Below are 17,811 nucleotides of genomic sequence, written 5' to 3'. Positions count from 1 at the left end.
TTACATTTATTAATTTTTAAACGCATTTATAAAACCATTAGTAAATTTTATGTCGACATTATTATAGTGAATTTTTACGATTAAAAATTATATTGATAATCTCTGTGATCCCAAATTTAACAAGGATTAGGCATTTTATTATTCAAAAAATGGGCAAGATTAACACATTTGAAGATAATTCTAAAGATACTGATTATAAGTTATGTCTTTGACCATTCAAGTGTGATATACATTCTACGAATAATGATTGTTTTATAATAATTATTGAACTAAGAATAAGGTAGTATTTTTTTGAAATACGCGATTTATTTTGGCATTTCCCAGTGGAAGCCATGAATTGACAAACTATAACTGAAGTAGGGAGTAACGTTTAAGGAATGTACAGGATCACACTTTGAAAATACCATAAAAGCTCTATTTTGATCTACGCGGCGCACATCCCCCCTTAAGTATGATTTCGAAAACATTTTTTTGTACTCAACTAATAATTTACAATATTTGAGAATATAAGATTACTTATAGAATATATATAATCTAAAAACATCGAAGTATAAGTAATACTTTAATAAAAATTGCCGAACAGAACTAATACAATAATAATTACAAGATAACAAAAGAGCTTTTTATATACAACATTTTAAAATTTTCTGTTGAATCATATAAACTTGACTTGACTAGCTTAAACGATCAAAGTCATTTTGACATGTCATATTGATTTCCACAGTAACGCACGTATATATTAATATTAATAATTTAGTTGCTAGGACCCACTTATAATAGTTTTAGCAACCAATAATAGTTTTACTTTTTATGGATTTCTTCCGAAATAACTTTTCATACAAAACAGAATTAACTGAAAATTAAATCAATGCTACTTAAAGATGGTTAAAAGTATTAAAAAAAATGCACTGGCATCGTGTTCTGATATATTCTAAAAGTTTCAAATGTCTAGCTAGTCGGGAAGTTAGTTAAAAATCGATTGCAAGATTTGTACCGGACAAATAAGAAAACGAGCTAAGAAAAATGTTGTAATAATAATAATAATAATATATGCTTCTGATGTATTTTCAAATTAAATATGTTTAATAATTAATAGTGTGACAAATGAACATACATTATTCTGAAAATACTCATGACAAAATATTATACCTAATAGAAAAAATGTTTTTTGAATTATGTATGCTCAATAATTAAATAATTCGAAAGGTATATTCTTAAAATATTATTTTTAAATAATAGTTATAGTGAATTTCATACTTAATTTTAATAAAAGCGAAATATGCGTTATATTGTTATAAGGTTTTCATCTATACCTATACTAAGAAATACAATTTAAGTGTTTGTATATGATTTCAATATTTTTAACAACGGCTTGACATTAATTACGTGATACCTAACCTCAAAATATTTTTGTTGTTTATATTCTGTCAGTCATTTTGTTCCGTTGCAACTCAAAATCAAACTATACACAGTCAATATTACTGACCGTATTCATGAAAATGGTATCCATGTTTTAATGAAATTTCACAAGGACCACTATAGGCAGGCCGTGACACGAACCTGTAAACATCGATGGTAGTGCTTACTATTGCTCATACTGTTTCTAAAAAAATATCATTATTGCACATTGAAATAAATGGTAATAATTTGAACAAATTGTGCAATTTAAAATCTTTATTTATGGCGAACAGGTGTCCGCATTGAATTTGAAGATAATCAATAACTAGCACTACTATCGTAATTCGCAATTCACTGCCACGGTCTGAATATACTCGGCCTTGGATCTTACACGAGCTTCTTCTTCTTCAGCCATATCCGCCCCTTAGTTGTAGCATATTGACACCACGCGGCGCATGTCGCTGTCACTTACACGATACCTGCCTAAGTATTGCTGCCCGCATCTCCTGATATGTAAAGCATACTCATCCAATTTTACCCCTGACTCTTGAGTCATATTACTGCCAAGTTTTTTTTTATACTGACAGTAATACTGATCGTGTACTAGCTACTGCTTTTACAATAATATTGAAACTTATATTACATACGTATATATTAAATTTTTGGTTCCAATTTAGTTGAGTTCCATTACGATATCTTACCTTCTAAATATTCAATAATCTAATAGAATGATTGTTTTGAGAAAATTGTCAGAAAACTTTATTGAAGTTTGCTGACAATTTGGTCAAAGCTCTGATGGATACAGGACTCAAATTTGACTTCGAAACCAAGATACTGGGTCGGGATAAAGGATATTTCGCACGATTGGTAAAGGAGGCCACCGAAATCCATAGAAACCCTGAAAATATTAATAGGGATGATGGATTACGGTTAAAAGCGTTATGGCTTCCGGCACTGTCAGCAAAACCCAATATTATATCGGGTATCTCGATATAGTTTGCTCTTAGCTAATCGGATTCCTTCTGGCATTCTTAGAGCGACGTTTGCATGCATACACCTACACTACACTTCATCATAATACATGTCTTGATAATGGCCTCTGCAACAATCCCGAAACGTCGAGGAAAGAATGAAGAAGTACACACAGTGGAAACCCAAAAGTGTATTACGAGAACTTCATTAAAATTTAAAAATAAAAACAGTTTGATCTGTCATCGTTATTTTTCTGATGTAGATAACTTAAGGCGATACTTCAGTGAAACGGCAAATAATTTTCAACTATAGGCGCGACGAAACTTTGGACTCGCTGGCACTCGGAGACCGAACGTCGATGGGTGAATACGTCAATTTGTTTCGTGATGGCGACGGGGGTATTCATTCTTAAATCGTATAAAGATGACTAAAAACGTTACCCATTTACTTTAAAAATAAAACATGTCAATCAATTTATTATTATGCTTACTAATAGAACAGATTAGTGCCCACCACCACCCGTCATATATGCACAACCGTGGATATGCACGGCCGCTTTCTATGACGCTTTAAACGTGTCTGAAAGAAGTGATTTTAAGTGCTCATTCCGTCCCGAGACGGAGCCGCACGGGACTGATGCTGCAACCATGCACCGTAGTGCTTAAAGAAGAAAGTTAAGAGAGAAAATGTTTGTTTTTTGGACTGGCTCTGCTGTCCGCTGACGTTAAGCGCTTTGTGTACCCGCATACTGAGTTTCACGAATTGAAATGGATGAGTCTACAGAAGAGTCGGGACTATCCCGCTCCCCATACGACGCTGCAAATCTCTCAAATGCCGCAAAGTTGGCCTCGGTTGCTACCAGATCTCCATGACCAATTGGGCCCGTGTGAGGACGGACCCTGGCAAACAGCTCCGCTCGTTCGAATTCCATAAGCGGGCAATCCCAGAGGATGTGTTCAACATCTTAGTGGTCATGCCCGCAGGTACAACCCGGCCAGAACAATAAGCAGAACATTAAATGGACGCATGTTGGATTTATATGACAAACTATATGTCGGTCGGCATGCGTCATTTGCACCCGTGACCCGCAATCCGCGCATCGCCTAGCCACGATCTTTTTAGACCATGCCTCAACTGAGGTATAGCCTTAATGAAAACTCTTTGTATAATATAAGATTAAAATATAAATTAAACTGAATTTTAAAAAGTATTCAGCATTTTCAATATAAAAGTAGAAAGGCTTAAATTGGCCAGATTCTTTCTTCTTAAAGGTCTGGTGAGCAATAATTTTGCAAATTCGCAATCTCTTCCATAACGTATATAAAACCCTTGCTTGGCATTTCAATTTAGCCGGCGAAGCACCTGGCGCACCTGCGAACTAAACACACTTTAGCCTGTGTAAAAATTAATCGCAGACCGAAACCTATTCTAATTAATAAACCACGAGATTAAGTATGAAAGGTAATCACCTTTTCTAGAATTTTAAATGAAATTTATTATTAAAAGGGGTTCATTATTCCACCTTTGCCTCTTAGTTATTCCACGAACATGATATATTGCAGTATTAAATGGATTATAAGAGACTATGTATATTTACTGGTTCTTATTAATTGGTAAGTATATATGTGTCGCTAGATTTCAAAATCAGCCAAGTCCACCTTTAGGTATTTTTGACTTTTTTGTGAATTGCTGAAGAACAACTACTTTCTAACATTTCTGCATTATCGGAATGTGGAACTTATTAATTTTAACTTGAGAAAATAAAAAGCTGTTTTTCTCCTATTAATCTGTTATGGACTTGGCTGATTTTGAAATCTAGCGACACATATATCACTAAATGGCAAGAATTAAATAAAAAGCGGAAAATCGGGCAACATTAACATTAAGCAATATTTATTCAATTGCACATGTACTAATGTGGAATACTTTGTATATAAGAGCATCATCTAGCCTGCCGGGCTCAGGAGGTTCGACCAGATACGTGAGATAAATACACATCACGAATTCGCTCTAATAGAAAAAAGAGTCACCTGTGGCGCTATTTTACTTCAAAAATGTTAATATGTTATTGTGCGATGTAATTTTTAATTGTATATTTGATACTCAAAGACTCCATAATCCTAATGAATGTATTAAAAAATACATCTTAGTTTTACCGCGTTCACCATTCGGAAAACACTACTGTAGATCATCACACTGCCTTTATTTTTAGCGATAGGTAAGGGGCCCCGCCAAAGATCATAGCTAGGACCGCATCAGAATGTAGGGGCCATGAAGGGCATACATCTGTTGTTAGTTAGTATCAACAATCATTAAAAATATAGTATATGGTACAAAAGTTCAGAATATCGATGCACTCAAACAAATAATTACAAATGAGCGCATATACTACCAGTACAATGTTTTTTGGCAATTTCAACAATTGGCTGCGATAACGGACCTCTGTGAGATCTATAATGTTGACGTTTACCGTCTTGACTCACGCTTGTAATGTATTATTATATAACTTGATAATACGAAACTCAGTTATTATCACCTGTCAAAATATATTTTCACATATACCGCGGCGATATTTTAAATAACAAATACAATAAAAAAAAACTATTGAGTGTAACCACCAATAAATCTGACCAAAATATATTTTCGATCTATTTTTTAGCACAAGCAATACAACATTTTGCTAATATCATATCGTGTATTCTGACAATTATTCTACAATTACTTTTTCGATATTTCTGACTTGCATATGCAAGTTTTGTAAAAAGTTTTTGCTATTTATTTCTTCTTCTTGGTCGTGCACTCATGGCTGAGGATCGTGACCACATTTAAATTTCGCCATCCTTTGAGCGACCAAGACTTTCCATCCTTCTCGATCTTCCGCTTCTCTCAGGGCAGAATTGATGGTGCCCCCAGTCAGTTCTTTCACTTGGTCGCTCCAGCGCGCAGACGATCTTCCTCTGCTTCGCCTTCCCTGGAGGCCACCCAAAACTCAAAGTCTCTCCAGGTTGTCCGGTCCGCGCCTGACAATACGTCCAAAAAACTGCAGAATTCTTCTCAGACATTTTGTCGAGATCCGTTCTTTTATCTACATATTTATTTATGTAACTTACTATTCACTGTAAAAACACGATGGTACTTAATAGTGTGTTTTTTGTATAAATTCTAATTATTTGAACCCTTGCGATTTAATATAAATACTTGCCTTGATATTTATAATACTTGCCGAAAATTACACTCCTACTTCACTGCTGCAGTATCATGTAATATTACTTACTGTCTGCTATATTGTCGTTTCCGTTTCCGCCACTAAATCCATACATTACGTATACCTTCGTACGTGACGTAAATCTGCCGCACGGCGTGAATTATTCACGTGACGTGACATATAACGCGCTTGCAAAGCTATGTCGCGGTAGAGACAGTTTCACATATGGATTCCAACCACACTCGGGCTGTATATGAATTTATATTTTCTCCATCGATATAATAAATCATCTTGCATACGACCTCCATATTCTGCATTGTTATCCCGGGGATGGAATAAAAGTGTATCAAGTTTCAAGTTCCAATAATAAGCAATGGTCTTATGATTTTTATCCATATTAAATGACACACACTGGTTAATATCTATATTTTTGTTTATTGAAATACACACTACTGGAATATCTCAAAATACACATAAAATTGAACACACTTGTAAAAGAAACTACACAATTATTGTAACTCAGCTAAAATGTTCCCGTCTCGATACGGAAAAAACATTAATCAATAGTTAGTCAAATTAAACTACATAATATATATCAATGCGATATATTATGTTCATCTTAAACACATAATATGACACGTATTGGTGAAAACCATATGAATTCAAGGTTTATTCATTTCATCATCACCAGCTGAGGTCAATCTACTCGTTCCACTCTTCTCTGCCCCTAGTTCATCGCTGCCATCTACATCTACCAAACTTTACGAGTTCGTCTATCCAGCGAATTGTAGGGCGTCCTTGTGATCGTTAGTGTCCCTTGGGTACCACTGTTTAATGGAATTTTCTTAGCGATTAAGAGACATGTCCAGTACATTACCATTTTATTTGTTTAGCGACCTTTTATCATATCGCGTACCCTTGTCAGCCCATTCATTGGTTACTTTTGTGGTCTTTTCGCATTATTCCCAACACAGCGCCCAATTAGCGCTCGAAATGGACCGGAATGACCGGAGCACAGCTCCTTGAAACAACCGCACCATTTCGTGAAAATAATAAAAATGGCGCTCCAGCTCGGAAATGAAAATCAATACATACATATTATACATTTTTGAAATAAAATTTAATAATAAACTTGACATGTTGTGCACACTTGTTTTTATAGACAATAATAAGATTTTGTGTTGTTTTGTTACAAAGTTTTTATGCGATCTTATACATTCTGGTTAATGAGAGTTTTGTACTATTACATAGGATTTAAACAAACAATGCATGTTAGGTCACTTTTGATGATTATATTCAGGCGCCCAAATGCCCTTCGTGCCATTTAATTCTGCCAGCAATCTCTTCATACATATTCAATTGTTATATGTTTACAAAGATTTTGGAAATATCGTTGTGTAAAGCGCCGGCTAGACGCTCATGCTTTACCACTAGCTTACCTGCGCAAACCGATTTGTATCGGGAAGCCCGTGTGTATGGACGGGAAAACTGAAGCTCGCGCAAACCGAAAAGCGCTCTAAAATCTAAAGTCTATACCATGCAGGCAAGTCGCTTTCATATAACCTGTGCATTGACGTAGATAAAATAAACCAAAATGCGTCATGTTATCATATTTCTTATTGAATTTTAGTTACTCAGTGCTATTAAACTATATAATATACATAATTTGTATCTATAAGTCTACCCTCCAATGGAATCATTCTGTGAACTAGAGTATCAGGCGCTCCATGACGTCATACAAGCTGTGCTGTAAATGAGGGCGACTAATTCTATAGGGCGTCAAATCCATACAAACTATTGTAGCATATCTGGTGTTCTAAATAGACAATGGAATGTTAAATGTAGTAGTCTGTATTGATGATTTTATATGAAAATTTTAGTAGAGTAAATAATATGTTATACAACATTAATGTGTCAACGATTTCTATAAATCACCCGTGATGAACTCATATTACACAAAACTAAATGGCATTGGCGAAAGGTAGGCTGTTAAGATCCGCCATAAATCGTGCACACTAAACTTTGTCAGTCATACGTATTTGTGTTCATTGAAATAAGACTACAATTTACAGACGATATTGGTAAGTTTTTAAAATTCAATTAAACCATGCGAAACAAAGCCATAATAAATAATAGTAAAAAAATACTCGTCTATCCATAAAATATTTAAAACTATGCAATTAAATCATGCATAACTTTGGATATTTTATAGATAGAATAATATTTTTTATCTATTATAGTTAGGTTTAGGCAGGACTTAATGAATTTAAAAAAAAAACAATATGTGTAATAATATGTATTCTTAATCCAACGAAAACAAATAAGTATGAATGAAAAGGTTGTGTATAATGTTATCTTATCGCCCAAAGTATACCAAAACTATTATGTTTTGGCTTAGGCAGGGTTTAATTGATTTTAAAAACTAACTAACACCATCTCTAGATTGTGGTCTTAGTTCAATAAAAACAAATACTAATGACTAACAAACTATTTATGGCGGATCTTAACAGCCTACATCCACCCTTTGCTACTGCTGTACGGTCTTCCTCAACCTTCTGGTCAGATTTTTTGCATTATAAAAAAAATTCAATATGATTTTTTGGTGATTATAAGGGATGTAGAGATAAAGTTGTAGTTGCTTGGATGTTGCGAGGAGAGAGTTTATTTATCGATACATGAATAAATAAAATGTGTCGCTAGATTCCAAAATCAGCCAAGTCCATAATAGATGAATAGGAGAAAAACAGCTTTTTGTTTTCTCAAGTACACAGTCACAAGAGTGAAAGTTTATATTATTTTGAGTACAGAATATTTAAAATGAATAAGTTCCGCATTCCGATAATGCAGAAATGTTAGAAAGTAGTAGTTTTTCAGCAATTCACAAAAAAGTCAAAAATACCTAAAGATGGACTTGGCTGATTTTGAAATCTAGCGACACAAATACAATGTGTAAGATGACAGAGTAATGTTATAATCGCGCGTATGGATATACTGTATCTACTATATAGAGATTGACTATATTATTGAACTGACTGAAGATGTACCGAGATGTTAATATTACCGAGACACTGGACTCGAAAGGAATGGTGGTTGACTGTGTCGAGTGACTGGACTCGAGATGAGTGACTAGTTATGGATCGTCCTTCCTATGTATACGAATACAGTCCATATATTCCAATAGATATTATCGCAATTAACAAATAATAATAGACCGTATTGATCTAGGTTATGATTGAGAAAATGCTGACAATCGCTTCGGTCACTTTGTTATGTTTTGACAACAAAACATTGTTACAAATTAGTATATACCAGTGGTTCTTTTCATACCACACACGGCCCCCAAAATCTGAAAAAAAAAATCCTCGCCCCCAAGTCTTTGATAAATAAATTATTTTGTTATCAAAAGCTTTATCTTGCAGTATTATATTATATAAAATAAGAAACATATACTATACCTACGTGAAACCTACAAAAACCATTTAACAAGAGGTATTTGATTGCATGTGTTTACGTAACAAATCAATATCAGGTTCAATGTTAACCATGGTAATTCGTAGGAAATTTTTCCAGTTTTCGTTTAAAAGCATGACCTGTATTAATTTTTTTCATTATGAATAATAACGAAAATGCTTTTTCGCATAAGTACCCACGTTGCCGAAAAAAGAATTATGGGTGCCAATGCTGCTTTTGCAATAGACAGATTTGATATTCTTGCTGTCGCCTTATCCAAAACTCTGAAATACTTTTTTCCCGACCCATGAGTATGGAAAGCACTGGTTTAGACACAATGAAGTGAAAAAAAGAGTTCTATTTTTGCCAGACCTGATTCGACGACTATTATATTATTAGATCGGGCACTGAACAAAAGTTCGTACACAAATTCTAATTAATTTATTATACTAGTCCATTTCAGTAGTTTATTGCGACCCGGATTACGCCAATGCAATATGAGCACTCACCAATTTTTAAATACACACTGACAACAAATAAGCACGGTTAATTCTTACTTATAAATCAATAAAAGAAGGTAAAAAACTTATCATCTAGATTATAGTATCTCCTAGGTAAAGGACATCTCCCTCACAAGGGGGCGGCTGACAGGGCTCAGGAGGGGCCCGGCGTGGTGGGGCAATCAGATAAGTGAGATAAACACACATCACAAATTGACCTAATAGTAAAAAAGTCGCCTGCGGCGCTAATTTACTTAAAATGTTGATGTTGATTATAATTTTAAAACATGTAGTTATGCGATGCAATTTTTGATATGTGTCGATACTCGACAATTCAATAATTCAAGTGGATGTGTTAAAAAATACTACCTCGAACACGATTTTAAAAACGTTACTGTAGAGCGCCATACTGCTTTTAATTTAAGTGATAGGTAGGGGAGCTTACCAAAGATCCTGGAATGGGGGCCCGCTTCAGAGTGTGGGGGGCATGGTAAAGAATCAAGTATAAAAACAAATTTTGAATATTTGAAGAGTTTGTAAAAACTCATAATATAGTATTCTATTACCTAATGCATTAAATTGTTGCAAAAACGACTCAAATGGAATAGTAAACTTAGGAAGTAAACAAAACTTAAATCAATTAGAATTAAAATTCCATGAATCTCCCTTGGTCGATTAATTGACAGTTATATTATTAGACCGGGTGCTGAAAGCTTTTTCTAATACATCAGGGATGTCCAACGCGTCGATCGCGGTATGGATTGCAATCATACCGGTACTTATCTCAATATTGATCGATACCGAAATACGGTTTTGTCGGTATGAAATAAAGCAGAAACCAAATGTATTCAATTTAACATAAAAAAAATATAATGCACATAAATTTATTGACAGACGATTTATGGTTTGATTTCGTTATCGTCAGTCACTAGCAAGTAGCACGTCTTAATATTCATAACACAATAAATTATATTGTAGGTAATAAATACATTCAAATGATTTTCACCAGTCAATCTTAGTTTTTGGAATCTTGTAAAGATTTATCTAAAATCGTGGTGATTATCTATATGTATTTTATTATTTTGGTGGCCCACCGTTGTAGTGGGGAATATTATTTCATGATAAATTGCTAAGTAAAAAATGCAGCCGGAATTATTCGGACGAAGATATTATGATCAAGGCTTGTATACTCTTTACACCCAAGGTGGCAGCGCGGCTTAAGCGTTGGACTATCACGTCGAGGGTCTCAGGTTCGAATCCTGGGTCTGGCAAGTACACATATTGTTTTTCAATTTGTGTGTGAGTCAGGGTATGGACCTTATAGGTTGAGCAAGTGGCTGATATTCATTTCTCGTAAAAACAAAATCTGTTAATACAAACCTCTACTCTGTGGAGGCCCATATGATCATATTAGGATTGGACATGGTCGAAAAAAAAATACTCTATTTTTGATTAACTAGTCTTTTTAAGGGCATATTGTAATTCAAATCGTCAATAAATTTAAAGTATTTGTAATAGTAAACATTCCCACTATATTATTGCTATACAATATAAATCTTTTAAAGAATTTCATATATCTGTGTTAATAATTAATATATACTTCTGTTATTTTCTGTATGTTTTAACTAACAGCTGTATTAATTGATTCAATAAGAAATGTCAAAATACCGGTTTTCATATTATCATTCGGTATTGCAATCCCTAATCCATAGCACCGGCAAAAAATGTAAAAATCGATTACATTCGGTTTTAATATATTAAGTATAAATAATAATACATAAGAGCGGAATGCAGAAACATTTATCATAACTAAAATTTCCTTAGCAGAAAACACTATGCAGAAACATGTCCTTAGTTAATATCATGTTGTCTATGGTTCACCTTGTCTTAAAAGCTTCGTTCGTTTTTTTCTATTGAAAATAATACCATATTTCAAAATTCTCTTTCCTATAGTTTAGGTAAATTATTTTGTAATTGTTAAATGATGACAAAAATATGACAACTGCACTTTATAAATACAATAACTATAAATACATAATCAATATTTAATTATTATACTCTTATGTTTCCGTTATCAGTCGTTATACGTGATTTCACAGGCACCGCAAGATTTTTTTTTTAACATGGTAACACTAGCGTCCAGTGTCAATCTGTCTGGCATCTTGTGGACTCTGCGGACTGGCGTATAAAAAATAAAATAATATTCTGAATGTACATGCTAAACGAATTAACATTATCAATATCCATATTGAGATAAATTGTTAAATGAATATGAGTGTATGGACTGTTTTATAGACTCGCGAATTTATTTTGACAGCAGCTGTCAGTGATTGTAATACAAAAGGGGGCGTGTTTATAACAAAAGTAGTCTATGGTTAAGGATTCCTTAACTCTATAGTCAGTATAGTCTATAGTTAAGTCATGCTTTTCGGCAACTTATCCTTAAGATCGAAATCTTGGATTCTGCATAGGGCTCTAAAAGTGGGCGGCTCCCGTGGTGCAGTGCGTAAGACACTGGTCTTCCACACGGGAACTCTAGGTTCGATTCCCAGTGAGGACACAATATATTTAAGTGATTTTCTCAAAGCCTGGGTGTTTGTGATTGTTTAAAATTACTAACAACCACCTTCTACGAGAAATCAAGGACAAGGTTATTATTAATTACAAAAAACATAAGTAATACAAATCAACCCTCAAATTGTAAATATCGACATATTACCAACATCCCCTCTGTAAGTAAAAAGTATAACTGAATAGCACAGTAAACTTTTTGATGATTATTAACTCGAGTTGTTATTTTGAACATTGCTTTTTATTAGTTTCGAAACTCAGCGTATTTTTACAGCAGCAATTTATTCACTTAAATAAAATTAAGCCCGAGCGAGTCATCAATTTTATATCAGTTCAATGCTTACTTTTACTACCCCCAGTTCTCAACAACTACCGAAACATTAAAAGTTCGATATAATAAGCAAATTAATAAATATTATAGTCATTGGACCTTCTGGATATACAATTTTTTTATCAATTTTATATTGATAACATCTAATTGCTATATTATTACGAATTAATTGAGTCTCATACTTTATGTTAATATTTTTTAAGGTCGCGATTGGATATAAGTCGTATGTTAAAAATTAAAAGATTCAAGGCAAATACTGTAGTTAGTGTGGCAGATATCCTAATCATGGCCCCCACAAGGGGGGCTGACAGGGCTCTAGCCAGGAGGCTCCGCATGGCATGACTACCTTATAAATGAGATAAACACACATCACAAATTTTCTCTAATGGTCAAAAAGTCGCCTGCGGCGCTGTTTTACTTTACGACTATTAACATTTTAAAATATGTGATTGTGAGATGCAAATTTTGATTATTGTATGTCGATATTCGAAAATTTCAAAACTCAACTGGATTTATTGAAAAATACAAAAAATCTCTAAAAATACCGTTAATTTTACCTGAAACACCATTTGGAAAAATTTTCCGTAGAGCGTCACACTGCTTCTAACCCTAGCGATAGGTAGGGGGGCCCGACAAAGATCCTGGCCTGGGGGCCCGCTTCAGGAGATGGGGGCCATGATCCTAATAATAATATTATAATATATTATATTTGCTTTTTACTCACACATCACCTATACAGCTAGCTACATGCAAGCAAGCTTCTAGGATTAATCATGCAACAAGGTAAACCATTCAAAGGTCCAAAAATATCTTACGTACACTTTACTTCTCGTTATTGTGTAGTATTTTTCTTTCTTGCATTGGCAGATTGCATCTGGCCCGATCGTCTGCCACGACTGTCAAACTCTATCTCGGCGAAATCTCAAAAAATGTATGGACTAGCGCTTAGGACACGGTCCTCGTCGAATTAATACACGCCAATTGAAATATATCCATACTCGCTACAATTAGTCTTAATCGATTGGCTTGGAGATTCAAGCTCGCCCAGTTATTCATGATGTAAATTAACAATAAGTATACAAAAATTTCTATAAATGTCAAACGGCCGCGCAAATTTCAACAGATGCTCGCTAGGTTTGACAGCTCAGTTTTTTTGGCATAAAATTGCGCGGAAATACGTTCAGTGTAGCCACCAATCTAAGAAATATCTAGTTTTCGGTCAACCTATATTTTTAATAATAGCAACACTATGTTTATTTTAAACCAATCAAAAGCAAGGACCAACGCGATTGAATCGTTGCGTGTAATTGCAAATAGTGTTAAAACGTTGGCCACGACGTTTGTTGGATCGGGTTGTGTCTGCGCGTCTGCCAATGTAATTAAGCCTTTATTCAATTATTTGGAGTCCTTTATTGCTTTGTACTACATAGTTTAAGATTGCCATTGCATTATATTCTTGAACTATTTAAATTGAGTAAAATCCAAAATGAATATTCCGGTAGCTCATTAAAGAGAGATAGTAAGAGAACGGATTATCAAGAATTTAGCATAATATTATTTGTGGTAATCGGATGAATGAAGGAGACTGTTTTATCTACTGGAACATTTGAAGACCTACGAAATCTGACATAATTATTATTTTTTATTGCTAATTATTTAATATCGATTCCTCTGTAGTTACTGGCTCCTTGTGTGGTTAATAAAAGTAATAGTGCGTCTATCTCTATAGTACTTATGAATACATATTTTAATTGCATTTATCAATCACTACATAATGATTAAAAAAAACTTCACGCTGTTTAATAAATTAACTAACTTGTTAGTGAAATAGTTAAATATTTTAAAGACTATTTTCATGACCTTTTTAAAGTTTGCTTTCATGACTTCTCAATTATTCAAATGAATCGTTTTGAATAAAATTAAACTGTCTGCAATTTTCGCTGTTTTAGCATTAATAATTCATGTGAAAATCCTTTGTTAAGCTTGCCCCTTTCTTTATATTTTTTTTCATGAAAGCATATATTATTATGTTTTATGCCGTTACAATTTAAATATAATATTACTCCACATTTTCATATTATTTTTCTTTCCCAAAAATGAATGAATATAAATTATTGTTTTCATAATAATTGTTGCCTGTCTTTCCGTTTGTTAATGTTACCTTTTGATTTTACTATCAAACAAAATGAATTTAGTCGATCAACCAAAAATTAATTACATTTTCCGCTTAACCGGTTACTCCATACTCAAACTGCCATCCGTTTATTATAACAAATCGCCTTCTTATTCCTGACAAATACGGCGGAGAATCGCGTGAGAGAGGGGTAAATGTTTTTTGTGGAATGAACACTGACTTGAAATCAATTTTTCAAGTTATATTTCTTTAGGCGCGTTTGGAAAATCAGATCAGAGTGTATTTTTTGAGTGTGACATGTAACACATAATTTATTTTTTCACACAAAAATAAACGCACTCAATTGGATTCGAACCACCGATTGTTCGGTTATTAGCCGAACGCACTACCATTACGCCATAGTATAATACTCCAATCGTGAATACAGTATAATATTATAGTTTAGAATTGTTACGTTGCCTAGGCGGCGAATTTATTATTGTCGGACATTTGCAATTCCTTACGTAAACAAACTATTAAATGTCATAGTGGCAGTTGTTACTTTAAAAATAAAAACAACGATAAATAATTATATAATTTAGTAACATAAGTTAAAGTGTATTGAAATAAACCAACGTCGTTCCAATAAGCGCTCCTTTTTCTTGAGTGTGTAATTTAACAAGATAATTAAGAGGTAGTCAAAGAATCTAGGTTATCACAAGTTTTGCTTTGTTACGCCAGATAAGGATAACTTCTATCGCGCGTACATAAGTACACATACCGATTTTTTTTATGATGTTCTCTGATAATTCTTGGTGGCTTCAAATATACATCTTCAACTCACAAAACCGGTTCTTTCTATTATTAAATTAAGTGGAATTAGTACCTACTAAATATTGCGTTTTATTTTAGTTAATATAAATTATAAAGCTAAGTATAACAATCGTTTACATGACCCGTGTGCGAGGAGAAATATCAAGTTAATATCACGTCTATCTTTTTCTATGGGGAAATAAACTTCATGCATCCGGGGTACACATCGTTAACCAAATGCGTCACGAATCAACTTTAACGATTGAATGCGGAGCTTGAAATGCATCCAGGTGCGTGCTATCATATACACGCGATGTCATTAGGTACTAGCATTATATTGTGTTCGTATTGTTTCCACATTCCACCGCTACAAGATTAAATACAACCAATTTAACATTCAAACTTTCGCTCATCTTCATAATTGAATCAATTCAGCGATTCAATTATCTGCCACGCAAGTCTCCTTCAATCGTCGCCTTTCTTCATATTCATTAATATTCCATGATAACCACTCCGACTCTTATTTAAACTTTTCTACTTTGCAATAGGAGTACCAACCACAGATGTACTTGGTATTCATCCAGCGCCCTCACTCGACTTCGCTCGATCTTTCTCAACTAAAGCCGAAGTTGCTCGTGTTATGTTACCTATTATTTTTTCCCGCCTTCTTCTAATTGTCACGTGCACCTCTACGTGGCGCTACCGGTGCTGTCCTTCTCAATTAGTGTCAACCGGCTCGCCAAACTAAAGTACAGTTCGAAACCGAATTAGATTATATTTTCCAGAAAGTGTAACTATAATATTTACCTAATAACAGTTTTTTTGTTGTCTTGCAACACCAAACTTTGAGCAAAATAATAACAGTTTGTATTTACTAGAAGCGAGCATTTATTTACGCATGTGAAAGATTTCACACTAATTATTTGAAAAATACCGCCAAATAGTTTAGATCAGAGATGATTTGTCACATATTTCAAAAATACATATTTTTGAAGATATGCCTACTTCTTTTGGCGCGTTTGGTAGAAGCTGAAATTGAGAGCTGCGCGCGCACACTGTTACGAAAGTGTGCGACAGTATGAAGTTAGCTGCGAATCAATCAGCTGTATACAAACGCAAGTATGATAGTAGAGTTATTCCGTTGCCTAGGCAACGAATTTAATATTATCGGCCATTTGCAATTCCTTACGTAAACAAACGATTAAGCGTCAGAGTGACAGTTGTTACTTTAAAAATAAAAAGAACGAGAAATAATTATATAATTTAGTAATATAAGTTAAACCGTATAGAAATACACCAGCTGCGCTCCAATAAGTGGCTCTTTTTCTTGAGTGTGTAATTTAACAAGATAATTAAGAATCTAGGTTATCACAAGTTTTGTTTTTGTTTTGTTGCGCCAAAGAAGTATGACTTCTAACGCGCGTACATAAGTACACACACCGATTTTTTTAAACGAACAAACAAAAAGATACAATAACAAATTTCTTTTTTATATCTATATTTCTACCTACAGAACATAGTCTTGCAAGATGTTGTAACTATGATACCCTGATGCTTAAATAATAGAAATATTTATTAAAATAAACCCATGGAGAGGTCTTCCTTAGACATCCTCTTACACCACCCCCTTATCTATATTCAACACCCCTTGTGTATTTTTTTTATTATGCTTCCAATCCACTTATGACTCGTTCGAAGTCATTCCAATAACTGTATTATCCAAGTTTTAAACTCCACAACATGAAAGGGCAATCAGCTTTATAACTAACCAAGTTTAATTATTATAGATGGCGTCCAGTATTACCCTAATTAATTGATGACGTCCTTGCACTTTCAAAACCTTTCCAGTGACTAAAATAAATAACTTACTAATAAATAACTAAAGTAAATCAATGACTTTTTTATATAAGTAGATGAAATTTAAGAATATTAGCTTTATACTAATAAATAATTACAAGATAAAAAGACCTTTTTATATACCACGTTTTAAAATTTTCTGTTGAATCATATAAACTTGACAAGTCTATGTATTGATAAAAACTTTTTATTGTACTTGATAGAAATACTGAATAAATATTATAGAATACAGAAATGTAATTTTGACATTTCATATTGATTTCCATTTTAACGCAGTAGTATGTATATATTAATAATTTAATTGCTAGGACTCACTTAGCAACCAATAATAGTGAGTAGTAAAGAAATATTACTTTTAACGATCTTTTTCCGACATATACAAAACAGAATTAACTGAAAATGAATTCAATTCTGCTTAAAGATGGCCAAAAGTATTAAAAAAATGCATTGTCATCGTGTTCTGATATATTCTAAAAGTTTCAAATGTCTAGTTAGTCATGAAGTTAGTTAAAAATCTTGGACAAACAAGAAAAAATTTGTACTGAACACACAAGAAAAAATTTGTACCGGTCAAGAATTCGAGCTATAAAAACGTGGTAAT

The 17,811-nt window shown here is 33.5% G+C and overlaps 1 protein-coding gene and 1 long non-coding RNA gene across 2 annotated transcripts in view; one reads left to right on the top strand and one right to left on the bottom strand.

Moving 5' to 3' along the window:
* LOC147073085 (uncharacterized) overlaps positions 1-17,811 on the bottom strand; it is a 692,917-nt gene that overhangs the window by 573,397 nt on the left and 101,709 nt on the right. The gene's annotated exons all lie outside the window — the stretch shown is intronic.
* LOC147073088 (progestin and adipoQ receptor family member 4) overlaps positions 1-17,811 on the top strand; it is a 300,264-nt gene that overhangs the window by 215,066 nt on the left and 67,387 nt on the right. The gene's annotated exons all lie outside the window — the stretch shown is intronic.

This window comes from Rhyacophila brunnea, unplaced genomic scaffold (assembly GCF_057557595.1).
Source record: "Rhyacophila brunnea isolate RB1 unplaced genomic scaffold, BYU_Rbru_1.0 scaffold_18, whole genome shotgun sequence".
Taxonomy (NCBI): domain Eukaryota; kingdom Metazoa; phylum Arthropoda; class Insecta; order Trichoptera; family Rhyacophilidae; genus Rhyacophila; species Rhyacophila brunnea.
The sequence above is the reverse complement of the archived record's forward strand: the minus strand, read 5'-3'. Positions and strand labels throughout refer to the sequence as shown.